Source organism: Prunus dulcis, chromosome 3 (genome assembly GCF_902201215.1).
Source record: "Prunus dulcis chromosome 3, ALMONDv2, whole genome shotgun sequence".
NCBI lineage: Eukaryota > Viridiplantae > Streptophyta > Magnoliopsida > Rosales > Rosaceae > Prunus > Prunus dulcis.
The window spans coordinates 18,702,713-18,723,479 of NC_047652.1; the positions used below are offsets into that span (position 1 = coordinate 18,702,713).

At 35.4% G+C, this 20,767-nt stretch overlaps 1 pseudogene; it reads left to right on the top strand.

The window, feature by feature from the left end:
* The first annotated feature begins 7,517 nt into the window (after positions 1-7,517).
* LOC117622632 lies at positions 7,518-12,170 on the top strand (annotated as a pseudogene).
* The last annotated feature ends 8,597 nt before the right edge of the window (positions 12,171-20,767 follow it).

A 20,767-nucleotide genomic window follows, 5' to 3' on the forward strand; every position in this document is an offset into this window, starting at 1 on the left:
ACACACAAAATTCACGTATTATACACCCAATTCTCACATATTATTGAATAAAAATGATATATATATATATATATTTGGCTATACTAAGTTTTCCCCTAATTGTCTTTTAAAAATAGTATAGCCGGTCGGCTATACTCGTTTTTCTTAATTTCTTTTTTAAAAGAATAGTATAGTCGCACGGCTGTACATGTTTGACACGTGGCGCATAGGTGCTGGGCACACATATATAAATAGTATAGCCGCCCGGCTATACTAGATTTTTTTGAAATTTTTTAAGAAATAGTATAGCCGCGCGGCTCTACTCGCCTTTACATGTTTGACAGGTGGGCTGTGATAGTACAGCCGCTCGGTTGTACGTTTTTAAATAAAAAAAATTTTATATTCAAAAAAATATATAATTAGTTTCTATACTTTCTTCTTTTGGCCTACTTTTTTAATTTAATATATGTTTGAATTACTTTATTTAGTAATTGTACGTTAATTATTATTTAATACATTAAAAATTATATAAAAAGTCCACAAAATAATTAATTTCTATTTATTAAGTCTTTTGTGAAACCATTTGGGTGTCTTATTTAAATTTAAAGCCAAGGTCTTTGATTAATATAATTATTATTAATGAAAGTCAAATTTAAAGCCTAGCCTATAGCCAAGCCCATTGGCCCAAGTTTACAATGTTAAGCACACTTATCAAATGATCATGATGCTTTTTTTACCTTTATAGGAGTGTAGATTTTCGATGTGGGATTTACACATAGGGCACCTCAAAAGATAGGCCTTCAGAGAAATCTATATTTTATTGTTGGTGTAATATAAAATTATATTTAAAGCCCTTCAAAGTCTTCGTGATGCATCTGTAAATGCCCTCTAAGGTCTCCATGAGAAATTATTGTATGGGGGGCAGAGTTATGGTTTTGATGTTGACTTCCATTCTTAATAAATATAGGAACCAAATGAAAAAGATACCGCACAAATTTTACCTTGCCTTAATAATGACCAGATGAGCTGGAAGGTTTACACCCCATGCCAATGGGCTGTTACAAACCAATACCTGTAATTATCCATGACGGGCTCTTGATGGTTTCAGCATCCTTGATCTTCACTTTGTTTCCTGTCTTGACCGTTTGGAGCAGTGCTTTCATGCCCCTTCCCCTTTTCATAGGAAACAGCAACCTCTTTGCATTTGGCTGATGATACAGAGTTTGAACTCTGCCCCACTTCCATTTATCTTCTAATCTGATAGGATAACCTTCTCCAATGAAACTTAAATCTGGTATTTGGTTATTCAAAACTGGCATTTGCACCATTAGATGGTTTGAATAAAGAATTTTTCATGGCCTTATTGCCCTTGTTGATTTTCGGATCCTTCCTGTTTTGATGTTCGTTTCTTTTTGATGGATTTGACCTCATGTTGAGACTCATATATAAAAACCTCATACACAAGATGGTATACATTACAAGGGCCAAGGGTCTCAGAAGGAGCCTAACCTGTGCTTTTGAATGATAACGTTAATCAGTTCCCCTTCCGGTTGGCTTCCCAGAGTTAGCCTGGAATGACGTCGAAATTCATGGCCGCCCTTATGTCTCCACCGAAAGAGAAGATAAAGCCAAATCATACATCAATTGAATTTGTACTTGCTTCCCATGACAACATCTCCCAATCTGTATGTATGTAAAACAAACACAGAAGATTTGAATGATGGTAACAATATAGTACAGAGAGATACAGATAGGGTGATATATATTCTGTATGTGGAGAGAGAGAGAGAGAGAGAGACTATATGTGTATTGTGGTTTTCACAGGTTTCTTGGCCTGCAAAAGCAAAATCCATTTGTAACCATGTGAACTCTGAAGGGAGAAACGAAGTATACAAGAAGGAAAAGGGTAGGGGGGTTAAGACCTAATTAACACTTACCATTTCTGAGATGGGAGCGAAGAAGAAAAAGAAGAAGAAATAAATGTGGTTTGATGGCTGGCTGCCCATATGATTGGGTGGCCTAACTTAGCTTACCCTGGTCTTAGTCTAGTACGTCAGTGAGGCAAGCCTTACAAGCAAACAACGTGATCCTAATAGGCAGTCCATTTGAGTGTGATTGTGTATCTCACGTCATTTTTTTATTTTTGAGTTTGAAAACTGCTTGTGAGCTGTGACTCTGAGTGAGTTCTGGTGCTCGTCATTCTCCCGTATCCAAAACTGGATTGACTTAAAACATAACAAAATAAAATTTGGCCCAAATGACAACGAAGCATAGCCTAGTGAAAAAGGACATGACTTACAGACCAATGGTCTCAAGTTCGATGTGTGTGTGAGAAACCCCCCTCCCCGTGTAGCCACTGCCACTGAATTCGGCTTGCAAATATCCATTCAAGTAGGATGCAGAATAACAAAATTAGAAAAGAAAATTCTAAGCATTTCCATTATAAAATTAGAGTTACAGCCTTCAAAATAACAAAGCAATATTGTATCAAACTACTTGTCTTCTTGTAGTTGGATCTCCGAGTATCATTACGAAGGGACACGAGTCTCCACAATAGTACAGAACCCTAGTGAGCAGGTAAACTCTTCCTCATTACTTGGGAGCCTCAATTGCTATGTTCACCCACAATTTGAAATTCCTCAAGCATAAATGGTCTTCAAGTCCTGCTTCCAGGATAGAAATATTCGACACTGTTTTCCTTTACTTTGAATTGGAAATTAGACAGCTTATTTCTTGATCTCTCCCTCCCACTGTTCAGGACTGTCAACTGCAACCAACAAGAACAATGAGGATCATAACTTTCGTAATCACGTTCAATTGTATGGATATCAAAACCATTAAGAGGAGACTTTTGGGAAGTAATACTAGACAGGAAAAGTACACTTGCTACAAGCGTAATTGGCAGGTCACCAGCAGCAAGCCGGCAAGCAATACTAATGGAAAGTTCTCACAAATTTTCAATTGCTAACACAAGATTGTGATCTAGTGGACTCGACGGAGAAGATATAACTTTAGGCTCTTTATTTGTTATGGATGCAGGTAGCAGCTCAAATATCTTGACTTGGAAAGACAGACTTCAAATAGCAATAGACGCTGCACAAGGTCACTAAAACATTTGTAACAATATTTTTGTTAGCTAGCATCTCCTTAATTTCTTTTCTTTTGTTTTCTTTTAATTCAATTTTTGGGATGTGTTGTTTCAACTTGAAATGCAGGATTGGAGTATCTGCACTACGGCTGTAAGCCACCAATGATCCACAGGGATGTAAAATTAACAAACATTTTGCTGAATGAAAATTTCCAAGCCAAGCTATCTGATTTTGGACTATCCAGAACTTTCCCCTCTAATGATGACACTCATATATTGACCGTCGTTGCTGGCACTCCTGGCTACCTCGACCCTGAGTAAGTAATTTTTTTTGTTTTTTTAAAGTTTATCCATCCCTTAATTGGAGCATTCAAATCAAATATTAGAAACTAAAAAATGTGATGTTTGATTTGCAAATGGTTGTAACTTGTACTTGAAGGTACAACCTATCAAACAGGTTGAACGAGAAAGTGATGTTTATAGCTTCGGGGTTGTGTTGTTGGAAATTATTTCCGGTCGACCTGTTTAATCTTCAAGGGAACGTGAAAGAATTCACATCAGTCGGTGGGTGAGCTCAATGCTTGCAGAAGGAGACATTTACGGCATCGTTGATCCAAGGTTGGAGAGACACTTCAACACGAACACTGTATGGAAGGCTGTGGAGATAGCAATGGCATGTGTATCTCCAAATGCTATAAAAAGGTCAACCATAAGAGCAAGCCCAGCGCTTCAGGCTGGCCCAGGCAAAAGGCAGGAGCAAGCCCGAGTCCGCCTCCAGCGCGTCCAAACCAGCCCGGGCAACAGGCGGGCCCCACGAAACCGGGCAGGCCCAAGGGCAAAACTCGCCTGGGCTTGAGCCCGAGATAAGTGACGTCAGCGCTGACGTCATGACGATGACGTCAGCGCAGTAAATTCAAATTTTTTTTACTGTTGGCGCGTGTAATACACGCGCCAACGGTAAAAAAATTTGACTGGAGTGTGCTGATGTCGTCGTGACGTCAGCACCAACGGTAACACGCCACGTGTCGGCTCCGGGTGGCTCCGATTGAATTTTTTTCAGAAATCCTACGGTTCTCATTTTTTTGGCCAAAAAAATTTAAAAAAAATCCTAAAAAATCAGAAAAAATTCGAAAAAATTCTGAAATTTTTTTTTAAAAAATACCAAAAATGTATGTATTTTTTCCCTATAAATACCTAACCATTTTATCTACTTTCAACACCAAATCTTCATACAATTTCTTCTCCATACAATATTTTCTACTCTCCACTCACATAATTCATTTTCCACACCAAATCTCCATACAAACTCATCTCCTTCCAATATTTTTTACTCTCTACTCATATTTTCCACTTTCCACACCAATTCCATATAAACTCTTCTCCTTCCAATATTTTTTACTATCCACTCACATTTTTGTACTACTTTCCATTTGTAGAAAATAAACAAATGGCATCTTCTGTTGAAATCGGAGGCTCGTGGTCAACCCAGGAAGATATTGCATTGTGCGAGTCTTGGGTGAACGTTAGTCATGACCCTATCACGGGCAATGAGATGAAGTTCCATCATATGTGGAGCAAAATTCATGGAGAATTTTGTCAAAGATCGGGTTCCATTCGGACCGAAATGGCTTTGTCTAGTAGATGGAAAATTCTAAACAAAGAGTTAGGGAAATGGAGAAATGCATTGACAAAAGCAAAGGAGAACGTTCGGAGCGGTGCGAATCTTTCCGATGAGGTAAAATATTTTTAATTGCCATTTTAATCAATTTAATGTAACTTTTTTTTTTTATTGCATATTCTATTTATTTTTTGTTGCACAATGTTTATTTTATTTTTGCATTTCCTAATTGGCTTTATTTATTTACATAATCAATTTTATTCTTGCATTTCAAAATAGTTTATAATTTCATGCATAATCTTTATTTTTGTTTTTGCATTTTCAATATTTCTATATTTATTTACATAATCAATTTTATTCTTGCATTTCACAATAGTTTATAATTTCTTGCATTGTATATTTTTTTTAATGCACTTCCAATTATTTATTTTGAATAGATCATACAAGCACAAATGTGGTTCGGTGCCACGGGGCAAGGGAAAAAAAGTTTTGTGCATTTCCAATGTTGGGAAATTGTCAAAGATTGTTCCAGATTCAAAATTATTCCTACCGCACCCCCGGTTGTGTTGCATGAGACGCCGCCCCACGAATCGCCATCAACCGATTCGCCATTAGACTCCCCAATGGAAACGGAGTCACCACTCCCACGTCCGCCGAGACCTATTGGGAGAAAGGCGGCAAAGGCCAAGAGAGGGGCCACTTCAAACATTGATTGTGTTCAAATATTCGAGCAAATAGCTAAGAACAACTCTCTAAGATTGGAGAGAGACTTGAGGAGAGATGAAGCGGACAAGGCACGATTGGAAGCCTTTGCAATTGAAAAGCAACATGCAAAAGAAAAAGACGACGATGAAAGAGAGATGAAAATCATGGCCATGGATACGAGCCATATGTCTCCTGAAACAAAGGCCTATTGGAAGCATAAACGAAGGGATGTGATGAGAAGAAAACTTTTCCATGACGACGGTCCTAGCAATACGGATTGGCTAAATGATGAAAACCATTAGATTGTATTGTTGTATTTTTTAATAATTGTTGTATTTTTTTTTTAAATTGTTGTATTATCCTTTAATTTGTTGTATTGTTTCTTTTTTATTCAATCAAAAAAGCATTCTATAATTGGACTACTTATTAAAAACATTTGAGCATTCCTCACAAAGATTAATTAAAAACAACCCTTCATTTATTGCAAACAACACACAAAACAAACCATACATAAAAACATAATAATAAAAAAGACTTCGCAATTAGGTAATCTGAGATTATCGGAAATTTTAGAGGGTGAAAATTTTATCGGAAATCTGAGATTATAATTTTTATTAATGAATATCCGAAAATTTTATCTGGAATAAGACACGTGGCAACCGAGATTCACATCCGAAAATCTTATCCGAAAATTTAATTACAAAAGATTATCAAAATTAATGATTTAAAGTATAAAAAAATAGGAAATAAAGTACAATGAATAGTAATTGCCCTTGACTTGCCCTAGACTTTGCCCTTGTGGGTGGAACCACAAATGGCAAGGCTGACACTATTCACGTGAATAGTGTCAGCCCTTGCTTGCCCTAGCTTGCCCTTGCCTTAGACTTTGCCCTTAAGGGTGGAGTTGCTCTAAGTCAGGTGGTGGTGGAACTAAAGGAGAGTTTGGCAACAGAGATTGCTGGAACAAGGCAGAGCCATGAAACTGAGTTAACAAATACCATTGAGATAAGGTCTGATAGTTCGATCTCTATGCTAAATCCCTCGGTTAGGTAGTTGAACTATTGCTTAGCTAGGTATGGGTTAATGTCCATATTCCAACACCTCTGACATGTTGTGTGTTCTGATCAATATCTAGGTAAAAAGTTTTGGCATTTCTTATTCAAATACAAAATTCCTCAACCACAAAGGAAAAAATGAAAACTTTTAACAAATTAATCTTTTGGTGCCTAGAATTGGATTGGATTATTGGTGTAGTTGGCGTGATACAAGTCATGATGTGTAAATCTCACATTGGAGTAATACATACCACAATTGTCATAGTTTGAAAATTAGGATTTGTTACTCACGTCATCCATGCTACTTGAGCTTAGCATATAGTTGATAAGTGCTTTTCTTTTTCTTTTGAGGACATTTCCCATTGAGGGGCGATAATACACTAAACTCACACACACAATACGGATGCTAGGACTCAAACTTAGGACCTTACCTGGAAGTGCTTTTCTTTTTCTTGATAGTGCTTGGAAGATGCAATATTAATAAATCCACCCATTATTATTAGTAGTTTAAAAATGATGGGATATTAACAATTAGTAGTGGTTTAAGACTGAAAAAAAAACTAATAATGGATCCTTCAAGCCCATTGACCCACGCAAGTCATGATTAATCTAATGGTAATGGATCTTTCAGCGACCTTGCAAGGAGGATATGCATTTCAAGTTTCAACTGGAACAACCGTGGACTTCGGTTGTTGAGTCAACATCTTGTATTTTGGCCCCAACCTGCCAGTTGATTTTATTCTATTGTATCGATGGCTAATTCGAGGACATAACCGAAATTTCGTCATTAATTTATTTCTTTGTGAAAAAAAAATATACATTTGACTTCTTAAGAATTTGCATGGTTAGGAGGACAACTGGAGGGAAGAAGCCAAGAATGTGACATGTTTTTCCACAGAAGGAAGGCTTTGAACGAGCTGATTTAAATAGTGCTTAATTTTCTTTTTAAGAAAAATCAGACAGAGAGAATGTAAAGAGAACTTTATCTGACAGTGATAAGCTAAATGTGGTTAAGAAAGGACCAACATTTATGTCTTGCTTAAATCTGTGTCTTGCTTCTCAAAGTTTAATGATGTCGCGTACAGTCAAGCAATTCCTCTTCACACTGCACCTTGGTCTTAGTCTTCTGCTCCTAGTTCATGCCCAGGATGATCAATCAGGTAGGAATATTTTCAAGGAAATAATGTTATCTATAATATATACATAGCTAATGAAAGCTTCTCTGTCTTTTTGTATGTGTGTGTCTATCTCAGAATTCATTAGCATAGATTGTGGACTGCAGAAAGTTACCTATACCGAAACGACAACAAAAATTCGCTACATTTCAGACGCAAGCTTCATAGACACCGGTGAAAGTAAATCCGTGTTGAATGAGTTTAGAGATGACTATCAACAACCCTACTGGTCTCTAAGGAGCTTCCCTGAAGGAACCAGGAACTGCTACAACATAAACGTCACAAGCGGCATCAAATATTTGATCTGTTGGAATATAGTAGGTGTGTGATGCTCTGATACCACTGTTAGAATTAAAGGGGAAAAACAAAGTGATTTTATTATATTTGAATGAGAATAGTACATGGCTCGTGTAGGCTAATTCGCCTTCTACACTTAGCATATTGACTTATTGGCCACCACACTTGGTTTAGAATAGTTTGGGCTATTTGGCCCTTACACTTTGATTAGTTTGGACTATTTGGCCCTTATACTTTGATTGATCAGAGCAAGTTTTGTTTATGGGAATTATGATGGCCAAGAAAAAGCACCTGAGTTTGAATTCCATCTTGGAGCTAACTTATGGGAGTCAATACGGTTTGAGAATGCCTCCGTAGTAGTAGCACACAAAGAGCTTATACATGTCCCACTTCGAAGCTACATACATGTCTGTCTGGTGAACACAGGCTCCGGTGTTCCATTTATATCAGCAATAGAACTCAGGCCTTTACTTAATGCATCTTATCCAACACAAGTGGGGTCATTGGCGCTTGAGATGCCATTTGATACTGGTCAAGTACCAACTGATTTTGAAGGATACAGGTGAGTGCCTAATCTCCTAGGAGTTAGATGATGAACATATACCCTGGTCAACTTCTAATTGCTAATGAGACTGATGAAATATCGAAATCTATTTAGGTATCCGTTCGATGTTCATGATCGCTTCTGGTATGCCTATGACCTTGATGATTGGACACAATTAAGTACATCACAGACCATTGACTCTGGATCTAGCAATGATTACCAACCACCTCCTATTGTGATGCGTACTGCTGCAACGCCAAGACGTGCGAATGCTTCCTTGGATTTCTTCTGGCTGCCTGCTGATGACAAGGCATCATACTATGCATACATGCACTTTGCAGAAGTTGAAAAGCTACAAGCAAACCAATCCAGACTGCAATTCATTACTAGGAACTGGCGGGTCTTTTATGAGTTATTTGCTCCCGATTACTTGTACACAAATACTATTTTTAGCCCTGCCGCTTTGAGTGGAGGACAATATAATTTTTCAATCCGTAAGGCAGAGAACTCTACCCTTCCACCCATCCTCAACGCCATTGAGATTTACACATTGAAGGAATTCTTAGAGTTAGAAACAAACCAAGAAGATAGTAAGTCTTTCTTCCTTACACTAGCTTTCATACTCTCAGTTTAGTGTTTATATGTATATGATTGATTTAAATGAGATTTTCTGTTTGATTCTGAAAATGTTTTAATTAGTTGACGCAATCAACATCATCAAGTCAACATATAAGATTAAAAAGAACTGGCAAGGAGATCCATGTGCCCCTCACCTACTTGTGGGAAGGTGTAAAGTGTAGCTATCCTCAAAATGAGTCCCCAAGAATCATATCCTTGTAAGTATGCCTTCAAACAAAGTTACCGAAATTTTCATTCCCATTCCACTTATGTGTAGTAAATTTAAATTAATGGAACATGCAATCTGTAGGGACTTGTCCTCGAGCGGATTAACAGGGGAGATAGCTCCTTCTATATCCAATAGCTCCTTCTATATCCAACTTTACAATGATTCAGACATTGTGAGTATATATGTCTTCCTGTGAATAAGTTACCAGAAGGCAGACAGCACATGATCAGAATTTGATTTAAATAAGTTGAGCTGTTCATTTCAGGGATTTATCAAACAACAACTTGACAGGACCAATTCCTGACTTTTTGTCTCAATTGCCAGACTTAAATGTCATGTAAGTCATTTGGTTACCTGTATCTGGGGAGCAAAAAACTACAAATCTTTTGTTATGAACAAAGTATGGTGAAAGATTAGTGATTAATTTACCTTTGCAGAAACTTGGAGAAAAACAAGCTCACAGGCTCAGTTCCAGTAGGACTGATTGAAAGAAGGAAGAATGGTTTTCTATCATTAAGGTGTGCTATGTGAAACCCATATAACCTTCAAATTTTGTACTTAACTCCAACTCACCACAACACTGTGTTAGAAGTTTGATCCACACAGATACTAGATTTCTATTTCTGTTTTCCAATTTCGTTTTTAATGAAAATATTAAATGATGAGGTGTTTCCCTACAAACTAGTTTTGAGAATTATGACATATGCTACAGAGGAATTTATATTCTTTGGCATAACAGATCAAAATCTAACTAAAGTTGCTATCAACCATTTTTATGTCAGTTTGTGTGCAAATCCAAATCTATCCGGAAATGTTTCTTGCAAAAAGAAGCGCAATTTTGTTATTCCCGTAGTTGAGTCAGTCGCTGGAATCTCCATCCTCTTATTATCTGTAGCAGCTCTCTGTTGGGGCGTTAAACGGAAAAGACAACCTGGTAAGACTTCCAAATATCTGTCAAAGTTCCTTTTTTTTTTTTTTTCTCTCTTATGGCCTTAAAAATGAAGAATTACGACTTGACATCAGATATCCAAGTGCATTTCTTAAAATAATAACATTCTTCATAAATATATATATATATATATATATGCACATTAAACTTGTGATGAAATCTTAGGAGCTGTCACAGATGCAAATCCTATCATTGCACCAGTGGAGGCAACAAAACGACAGTTTACATACTCTGAGATCCTCCAGATCACCAACAATTTAAAGAGGATTCTTGGCAAAGGTGGATTTGGAACAGTTTATCATGGATGCCTAGACAAAACTCAAGTAGCTGTCAAGATGCTTTCACCGTCTTCAGTTCAAGGGCTTCAACAATTTCATGCTGAGGCACGTTTGTTAAAATAAGCTATGCAATCATTTTGAGCTCAATCTTATATAATAAACTAAGATGTTTCATTGGGGTCTCTTATCTTACAGGTTAATCTTCTGATGAGAGTTCATCATATTAACTTGACAAGCCTTGTAGGATATTGCAATGATGAAAACCAGATAGGGCTTGTGTACGAGTACATGGAAAATGGAAACTTACAAGCATATCTATCAGGTTTGGCTGCAATTGAAACTATTCCATACCAAAATTTACCATTGTTTAGTAACTTCTAATTCGTTGGAAAACGACCAATAAATTACGGGAGGCTTTGATTTTTTTTAGCACTAGAAATCTAAGTTCTGCAGAAACATTCCTTGATCTCCACATTATTTTTTATTTTCTGTGGATGCAGACAGCACTCCAGTTGTCTTGACTTGGGAAGGTAGACTTCAAATAGCTACAGATGCTGCACAAGGTGTGAAACTATTAAATTATCTTATACTCCTTTTTAGCTAACATCTCCTCTCTCTTTTTTTCTTTTGAATTTTGTTTTTTTTTTTTTTTTTTTTTCGGTGATGAGAATTCACTGATGTCTGAATATGGAAATGCAGGATTGGAGTATCTGCACTATTGTTGTAGCCCACCTATGATCCACAGGGATGTGAAATCAACAAACATCTTGTTGAATGAATATTTTCAAGCCAAACTATCTGATTTTGGCCTATCCAGAAATTTCCCTGTAGAGGATGGGACTCATATATTGACAGGTGTTGCTGGCACTCCCGGGTACCTTGCGCCCGAGTAAGTTTTTTGTTTTCAGTCTGGGTAATGATATATCAAATCTAATCCCAACGCATTTTAAATTCTAACTAATATTAATTTGGTATTGGTGCCCTCATCATCCTTAATATTCAAAATATTAGTAATGTCACTGAAGCAAATTAAAGATAAAGCAAGGACATGAATGAAGAAAGAAACCATATGTAAATGGACGTTCTAGCCAAATTCTTTTGCAGAAGATATGACTTGAGTTGCATGGTTGCTTGAAGGTACAATATGTCAAACCGGCTAAATGAGAAAAGTGATGTTTACAGCTTTGGGGTTGTACTGTTGGAGATTATCGCGGGTCGACCTGCTTTTATAAACACACATGAGAGAATTCACATAAGTAAATGGGTTGGTTTGTTGCTTCCAAAAGGAGACATTTACAGCATTGTTGATCCAAGGTTAGAGAGACGTTTCAATGTTAGCTCTGTCTGGAAAGCTGTGGAATTAGCAATGGCATGTGTATCTAAAAACCCCATCAACAGGCCATCCATGAGCCAGGTATTGGTGGAACTAAAGGAGTGTTTGGCAACCGAACTGGCTCGAACAAAGCAGAACGGCAATCACACTGAAATAGGAAATTCCATTGAGATGATGTCTCAGAATTCAATCGCTATGCTACGTCCCTCATTTGGGTAGTAGTACGTACTGAAATAATGGGATTGGAATATATTATTTCAATCTTTGCAGGTTGTGTATTATGTATGTATTGCAAATGTTTCATAATCAATAATGTATCTTCTTATCAAGAATTATGGATCATTTTTGGAAAGTCAAAAGATCCTAAATTGTTGGGGGAGTCTGACTCTTCTCTCATATTCTTTTACTTATAATCCCGGTATTTTTAGAATCGACGGAGTTAAGTTTGTTCGAAGTTATCCTTTGTTATTATTCGGCTGCATCACAAAGAGGAGGATATAAAGCGAAGGGAGCACAAAAAGCAACAGGAGGGAAAATGCCAAGAAGGTGACAAGTTGGAAAAAGTATGCCAAAGACAGCATAATTTAATAACATTTGGTGGCAAGCAATAATCATACTAATTAATTAGAACAACAATAGTAATAATAAGTGCAAACACAACCAGTATTGAAGTCATATCACATTCATATAAGTTGAATTCTTTGCTCCTAACAAAGTTAGACAAAATGTTAATTGACTCACATGTAGTCATCTAAATCTTTTTTTTAAAGGCAACGTAAGGAGATTCTTTTTTCACATTATGTGGCATTCAATATGTATGTGCCTACAATGATTTTAGATATATTTAGTTACATATCCATTCTTAGCACTAGTGTTATAGATAAACATTAAGAAAAATTAGGTTTTATACATAATTAACTTTATTAATTAGTTTGTAAGATATTGGATATTTTGGTTTTAGTTTTAATACCTAGGAAAAAACTACTATTTTGGATTAGAACAAAGAGAGGCTCAGATTCGTTGGACCAGGTAAAAAATAACAACTGATAAGACAATTCTACCCTTCTGATAAGACAATTCTACCCTTCTGGTACAATTCTACAATGGCACATGTAGTAATTTTAGGGTTGTTGGATGTCCTTTTGGTAAAATTAGGTGGCTTTGGTTTTATATTAATTAAGCAAAATTAATTATCTTTCTTCCAAATTAGTTAAGTTTTTTATGGGTTAAAACTAAAGAGCCCTAAACATTATACCATTTAATTTCTAGGGTTATTTGTAGCAATGGTCCCTCAACTATACTCGGAGTTACATTTTGGTCACTCAACTCCAAAAATAGTTACAGAGGTCACTCAATTAAGTGTTGTGTTGCACTATTAGCTAGTCTTTACCGTTAGAGAGACTTGACAATATAGACTAATGGTGCAACACAACACCTAATTGAGTGATCTCTCTGTAACTATTTTTGGAGTCAAGTGACCAAAATGTAACTCCAAGTATAGTTGAGGGACCCTTGCTACAAATAACCCTATAAGCAATGCCTTAGAAGCAACAACGATCAAAGAGCTAATTCATGTCACACTGCGAAACTATATATACATGTTTGTCTGGTGAACACAGCCTCCGGAGTTCCATTTATATCAGCGATAGAACTCAGGCCTTTGCCTAATGCTTCTTATGGAACACAAATGTCGACTGATACCTTGGCACTTGCCGTGCGATATGACACTAGTCCAACAGCACTTAATTATACACTACATAGGTGAGTGCAAAATCTGTTCATGATCAATAGATTAACTAATAACTAATGACCGATGAAATATATATTTCTCCTGATTGTCTACGTTTTGTCTATGTTTATGGTTTGGATGTCATGGACGAAAATATAACTTGGGTGTACTAGTTTAGAGACCATTGCAACAATTAAGTCCAAAATATATTAATATTAATATACAGCTCCGATCTCTTGGACCACAGGGGTCCAAGAAATTGTGGTCACCCACCGTTGGATGTTAATCCAATGGTTCAAAAAAGTTTCTTAAAATGAGTGCAAGAGTGAGGGAACCATTGAATTTACATCTAACGGTGAGTGACCACAAATCTCTTGGACCCTTGTAGTCCAAAAGATCGGGACTGTATTAATATATAAGAGTAATGTACCTGCAACTAATATATCGTGTTGCAAATTTCCATTGGCCACTTACCCACAAACAAGTGCCACAATGTCACCTTCAACACAATACCCAATTAGAGAAACCAAATTCGTATGGTGAACTCTCATCAACAATCTCACATGTTTGAGTTGAAATTAGTCCCACATTGGAACACTAGAGTTCCTTAGAGGTCTTTATATGACTTACTCTTGCAAATAGAGTAGTTTGGATTGGCCATGCAAGTGGCCCAATTGAGTGGCTTGTGGGTATGACCTTTAGGGTTAATTAATATATATTTAATTAATCAAAAGATTGGCCTTCAGCCTTGGGGCTCTTGGGCTCTGTGATTTAAATTAAACTCGATTAGTTAATTAATTATTTTTAAAGAATGTTTTGAGTTTGTCCAAAAATTTCGCTAGAAATGAAAGCCCTAATGCTAGGACTTTGATTTAAAGTAATTAAAAAAGGCTAACATATTACTTAATTACATATATTAAATTAAAGAAGTATGACAAAAAACAAAAGCTAAGAAACATATATAGTTTTAATTTTTTTTTTAAATTAAATTTTCCAGATTAAATTTTCATTTTAAATAGTATAGCCGCACGGCTATACTATATATATATATATATATATATATATATATATATAAAGGGATGCGCCAGGTCTAAGGGCCACGTGTCAAATACTATTTTTGACCCAAAAAAAAGTAGGAAAATGAGTATAGCCACACAACAAATTTCAGAAAGAATCTAGTATAGCCGGGCGGCTATACTATATATTCAAGTATACAGACCCGCCCAGCGCTTATGCGCCACACGTCAAACGAGTAGCACTGGTTTTTTTTTTTTAAAAAAAAAAAGAGTATAGCCGAACGGCTATACTATTTTTAAAAGCAATTAAGGGGAAAACTGAGTATAGCTGGCCAGCTATACTATTTTTTTTTTTAAAGTACATATCATTTTTATTCAATAATATGTGAGAATTATGTGTTCAAAGTTTAATTAATATATATATACACTTAATTAATCAAAAGGTTAGCCTTGGGCCTTGGGGTTCTTGGGCTCTGTGATTTAAATTAAACCCGATTAGTTAATTAATTATTTGAATTATTTTTAAATAATGTTTTAAGTTTGTCCTATAAATTCGCAGAGAACATTCATATCATCATTCTTGTATAGCCGCATAGATAAACCCAAAAATTTTGGTAGAAATGAAAGCCCTAGTATTAGGACTTTGATTTAGAAAGTTGTATCCTAGTGGAGCAAACGCCATATTTAATTTCATTATTCCATTTGTTGTTTAAAATATAATTACTAATTAAAGTAATTAAAAAAGGCTAACATATTACTTAATTACATATATTAAGGATCTGTTTGGGAGTGCTTCTGGAAGGGCTAAAAATGCTTTCTGATAACTAAATGCGCTTTTGACAGTATTTGACAGAAAATTTTAGAAGCGCTTCTATAGCACTTCATGAGGAAGCACCTGCTATGTGCTTCTTCAGGAAGCACTCATAAGTGCTTTTCCACAGAGCACTTTAATTTTTTAAAAAAATTCTAGATTTTTATAATAAAAACGCTTTTGTAAGAAGCGCTTATGAGCAGAAGTACTTCCTAGAGAAGCAGTCCCAAACGAGTCTCAAATTAAAGAAGTAGGCCAAAAAAACAAAAGCTAAGAAACTAATTATATATTTTTAATAATTTTTTAAATTAAATTTTCCATTTTAAAAAGTATAGCTGCACGGCTATACTATTTATATATATAAAAAAGGACGCGCCCAGGGCGTGTCAAATACTATTTTTGAAAAAAAAAAAAGTAGGCAAATGAGTATAGCCGGCTATACCATTTCTTAAAAAATTTCAAAAGCCTTTTTATCACAAAATGTCCCTGATGTTTGCGAAACTATCAGATTGCATCCTTAAAGTTTTTTTGTATCACTCATGGTCCCTAAACTTAATATAGGTGTTCTTAAATAATCCCTCTGTAAAAAAAAAAACCTGTTAAATATAGGGATATAATCGTCAAATCAATCCAAAATTATAATATATATATATATATATCCGCATTTTATTATTATGGTGGTAGAGGATCAATCCACAAACACATATATTCCTGTTATTTTTTCTGTTTCAGGTAGGCACAAACTGATTCTAAACTTGATTCTTCAATTATTTTTTATTGTTTTTCTAATATAAAGAACCAATTTTAAAATTCCATGCATCATGATTGGTAAAATTCCATTCATCATTTTCCAGCGTGCTTGGAGAAGTTTGGTCTGTCTTTCAACTTTTCAAATCTATTTGCCTTTGGGTAGTGGTTAAGCCCTTCTTCTTTTCTTTTTATTGTATATTTACTTTGAAAGTTTTTGTTATGAATCAAGTATCTGCTCTGTTTGGTGTTAAGACCAATTCAAAACTGTATTTCGCTCCAAGAAAGAGATCAAATTGAGTACCCATTTAAAGATATTTGCTGCTTAATGATCAATTTCTAAGGAATGAAATCAAGTATAGTCATACTCTCACTTTATTATTAGCTGGAATTTTTTTTTGGTGGCATAGAAAGAAGAAGAAGCAAAGAAAGAAAGAAGAAGAAGAAAGAAAGAGAGAAGGAAAGGAAATAAAATATATATATTTTATAATTTTGAATTGATTTGATGATTATATCCCTGAATTTAACAGTTTTTTTGATAGAGAGGCTATTTAAGAGCACCTATATTAATGTTAGGGACCATGAGTGATACAAAAAAATTTTAAAAATGTAATCTGATAGTTTCACAAACATCTATGCATACAGACCCGCCCTACATCCATCTTCCTCTTATTCCAAGCAAGGGGCTTCGTAAAGAGTAACTGGAAAGCAAGACTCGTGCCCTTTGAATGCTTTAGTGGTTTCATTCAATTGCATTATATAAAATATCCAGAGTGTTACGAGTATCCTCCCTGAATTTTATTTGGACCCCAAATTCTTACATTTTCATAGTTTTTAACTTGGAAGGTTCTCTTAACTATATTTGTAGATTGGCTGAGTAGGGTACAAGTAGTTTATAGTTTAGGCTGGCTTTGTTGGTCTTGGTGACAGTGTTGGTATCATAAACTGATGGAGACGAGTGGTAGAAAGAAAGATGAACTAGAGGTCGACTTGCTGATACAGATATTGGAGATGTGTGATAATTTCAGCATTTCGTTTCGGGTTCTGTCACAGTATTTCTTGAAACGATTCTGGTCTAGTTTTGGATCATTGAGAATATCATGTTCATGGTATAATAGTGTTGGAGTGGATGCAGACCTGGCCAAAAAGATCTTCTGGAGGAGTGATTGTAATGATGGCCTTGAGTCATCTCCAGTTGGTGGCATCTCCAGTTGGGAATAGGTCTTGAGTCACATTGGTAGCATGATGTGGATGGAGTGATTGTAATGATTGGAAACATGTCACTAATACAAAAAAATAATCGGGAATAGGTCAACTGATTCAAATAATTGTGGATTGTCTTACACAAGAGGGCTGGATGATTACTTCATTGAATTTAATTGCATTTCTCATATTTATTCCCCAATATCATTAGTTTCTTTCTGAGATTACAAGAGTATTCTGTAGACACAGCCATTGCCACAATTGTTGATGGAAGTGACAGCTTAAAAATCAACATCCAACACCTCAGGGAGCTTAGCTTTCGAGTTGGATCCATCTACCAGTTCAACGGCGAGCTGCTTATTCAACCCGATAATGAGGGTAAGTGGCAAATTACATCCACCTGATGATTTTCAGTGCTGGGCTTCATCACAACACATGAATGTTAGAGGAATAAGCTCAATTGTTCTTGCTCTTTTTTCAGGCAGTCTTGCAGGCACTTGTGGGTAGGAATGTTGATGGCATTGATCTCAATCTCTATTATCAGTCTCTCCAATTGTTGAGGCAATTTCAGGCTCATCATTTGAAGAACCCGGCAACTTAAATATTGTAATTTTAAAGTCAATTTAAAGACCAAATTACCCTCTGCATCCAACCCATCAAACAATGCAAATTGAAATCGTAATGGCAAAAAGCTCAAAGCCAATGGCCCAATGATGACTTCATAATTGTCAAAAGATGGGCCTTGGGATATATATTTATTTGGCTTCATCTGTTAATTTAATTAATAATTTCTTTTTTATTAATTAAAAATTCGTTTTCAGATAAAATCATTATTTAAAATTCGAATATGTTAAACAGTTAATGTAACTATTGGATGAAGAGGTGTTAGACCTCTATATATTGACAATTCGTCCAAATCAGAAATTACAATTTTGGAATTGCATTATCATTCTCACACATAAACACTTGCAGGACTCTATCATCAATTTAAGTCAGTATTCTGTAATTTATTATACTATTTGTATTGATTTGATTATATATATGAAGAATATTTTATTTTTATTATTATTCTGTTGTTTAATTTTATACGGATTGTTCCCAACAATTTCTTCCATCCCCTATGTTTTAGTTGACCAACTCATGACTTCCCATTCCAATCTCCAAATAATAGTAAATGCCACACGAGTGTTGATAACTTGGTGGTGGCCGATCTCTCTCCTTTGCTCTTTGACCAATAATAAGGTTTATCTACCCCATACTTCCATTTCCATGCATGCCAATGCCCCATTAACTTTCTATTTGTCTGGATGCCCTGAAAATGATCTAGCAAGCTCCGAGATGCCAAGCTCGTGCTCTTGCAGTTACCAAATTATTTTTACTTTTTACTACATGGATATATATTTATGTTTGTGCTTGTGGATCTTCCTCTCTGTCGTCAAATGGAGGTATAATAGATTTGCAAAATAGAATGGACGAATGAGATATGCTACAAATCTGTGGCTCTAAAGCAAGTCAAAGTCAAAGACTCAAAGATATGCTCGCCTCAGTTTAAGTAACAAACAAGATTAATCTTATTAACCTCATCACTAGTTAAAGTTAACGAAGGTACGTGATGCATGCGTGGATTTGTGAGAAATTAATTACGGCTTCAAATGTGTAATTTATGAATGCAATCTTTTTACTATTTGAACAAAAAAAAAAAAAAAACATGGGCGGCTTCCATACTTAATTAGTTAATTTATTATCAAAATCTAATACATTTATCTTGGATGGTATAATTAAGCATAAAAATATGGCCAATCTAATTAGTTAATTAACAATAAAATATGTTCCATTCAGTTGGATATGTTCAAGGTTTTCCCACCAACCAACTACTGTGTATAATCTTTATTATACTTAGCAAGAATTCTATAGTGAGGCTTTATATACGGTATTTAGGTGAGTTCTTATCTCTTAATCATTGGATCAAATTGATTAGCCTGATCCAACAGTTAAAAAATAGGACCTCGCCTAAGAGCAACTCCACCCATTTGCCCTTTGTCATGGCAAGGGGGGTTAGGGCAGTTACTATTCATGTAAATAGTGGATAGCTTTGCAAAAAGCAAAGTGTGTTTCCACCCATTGCCATGGCAACCACTATTCACATGAGATATGAGGAGAGGAATTTGTATAGAGTTTTGGTGTGGAAAATGAAAAATATGATTAAGTATTTATTTTAAAAAAAAATTCTGAAAAGTTTAGTATTTTTTTAGATTTTTTAAAATTATTTTTTGGTTGCTGACGTCATCGTTGACGTCAGCAAACCCAGGTTAGACTGAGGGCTGGTTTTGCCTGAGGGCCAACCCAGGCTTGTGGAGCCCACCCACAGCCCGTGCAACATTTGTCCGCTGGAAGGCTATTTTGGGCCAAACCCCCCCTTTGCCCAGGCACGCTGGAGTTGTTCTAAAGGTCATGTATAAGAGTCTCAAGGTTTTAAAAGATAAGAAAAAATATGTTGGTATTAAAAAAATTTACTGATTTGAAGTATCTCGTTAAATAGTGTAGTGTGTGAGACTTTTGAATTGGTGATATAAATACCAAACTCTATAAAAATCCCACCCTCCTATGCCCAATTCTCACGTTTTTTGTTTTGTTTTGGGAAAAAATAAACAAATAAAAATAAACATCATACTCATGTCTAATTACAACGAGACTCGATCCTTCTGTATTTAAGGGATATACTCAGATGGCTTACCTTAATCTAAACAATAATTTTAAAGCAGTCTAGATTCAGATACATTGCTTTCAATATCCATGCATTTTTCTCAACGGCTTTTCGGCTCCTTTATTTCCTTTTATTTATTTGTCAATTTGTGGGATCAATCTACGTGACAAGTTGGACCATTTTGACTTGTTTTCAGCTGTCCATTCTCATATTTGAATCGATTCAATTAACTTGTTTGTTGTAATATTTATAAATTAAATTAATTCAAGATTTTCCCTTGTTGTAACCTGTTCCTATGTTAATTTTCAGTTCCAGACCAACTTCTCTATCCAAAACTTAATAGACGCATGGTTTTAGTTTCATGACAGTTATATTTGAAGATGGCTAACCCGAATTCAATTCACGCTTCGCCCAAATGTACTTTGGAGAATACCAAAAAGTCTTGCCTGAATTAAAATCATAAGTAAAATCGTGTGATTACAGTTTATTAAAATCTCAATTGAATACACCTCTAAGTTTATTGGTGTAATTATCAAGCTTCTCAAAATAAAATAAGCACAAAGTTTTTATTTTTATTTTTATTTTCTTGGTACGTGTGGGGAAAAATTAGCATAAAACTTTATAGGAATGTTTAATAAAGTAAATTTTAGATTATGTAATTATCCACAATGCAAAAGTGCTTTTTTTAA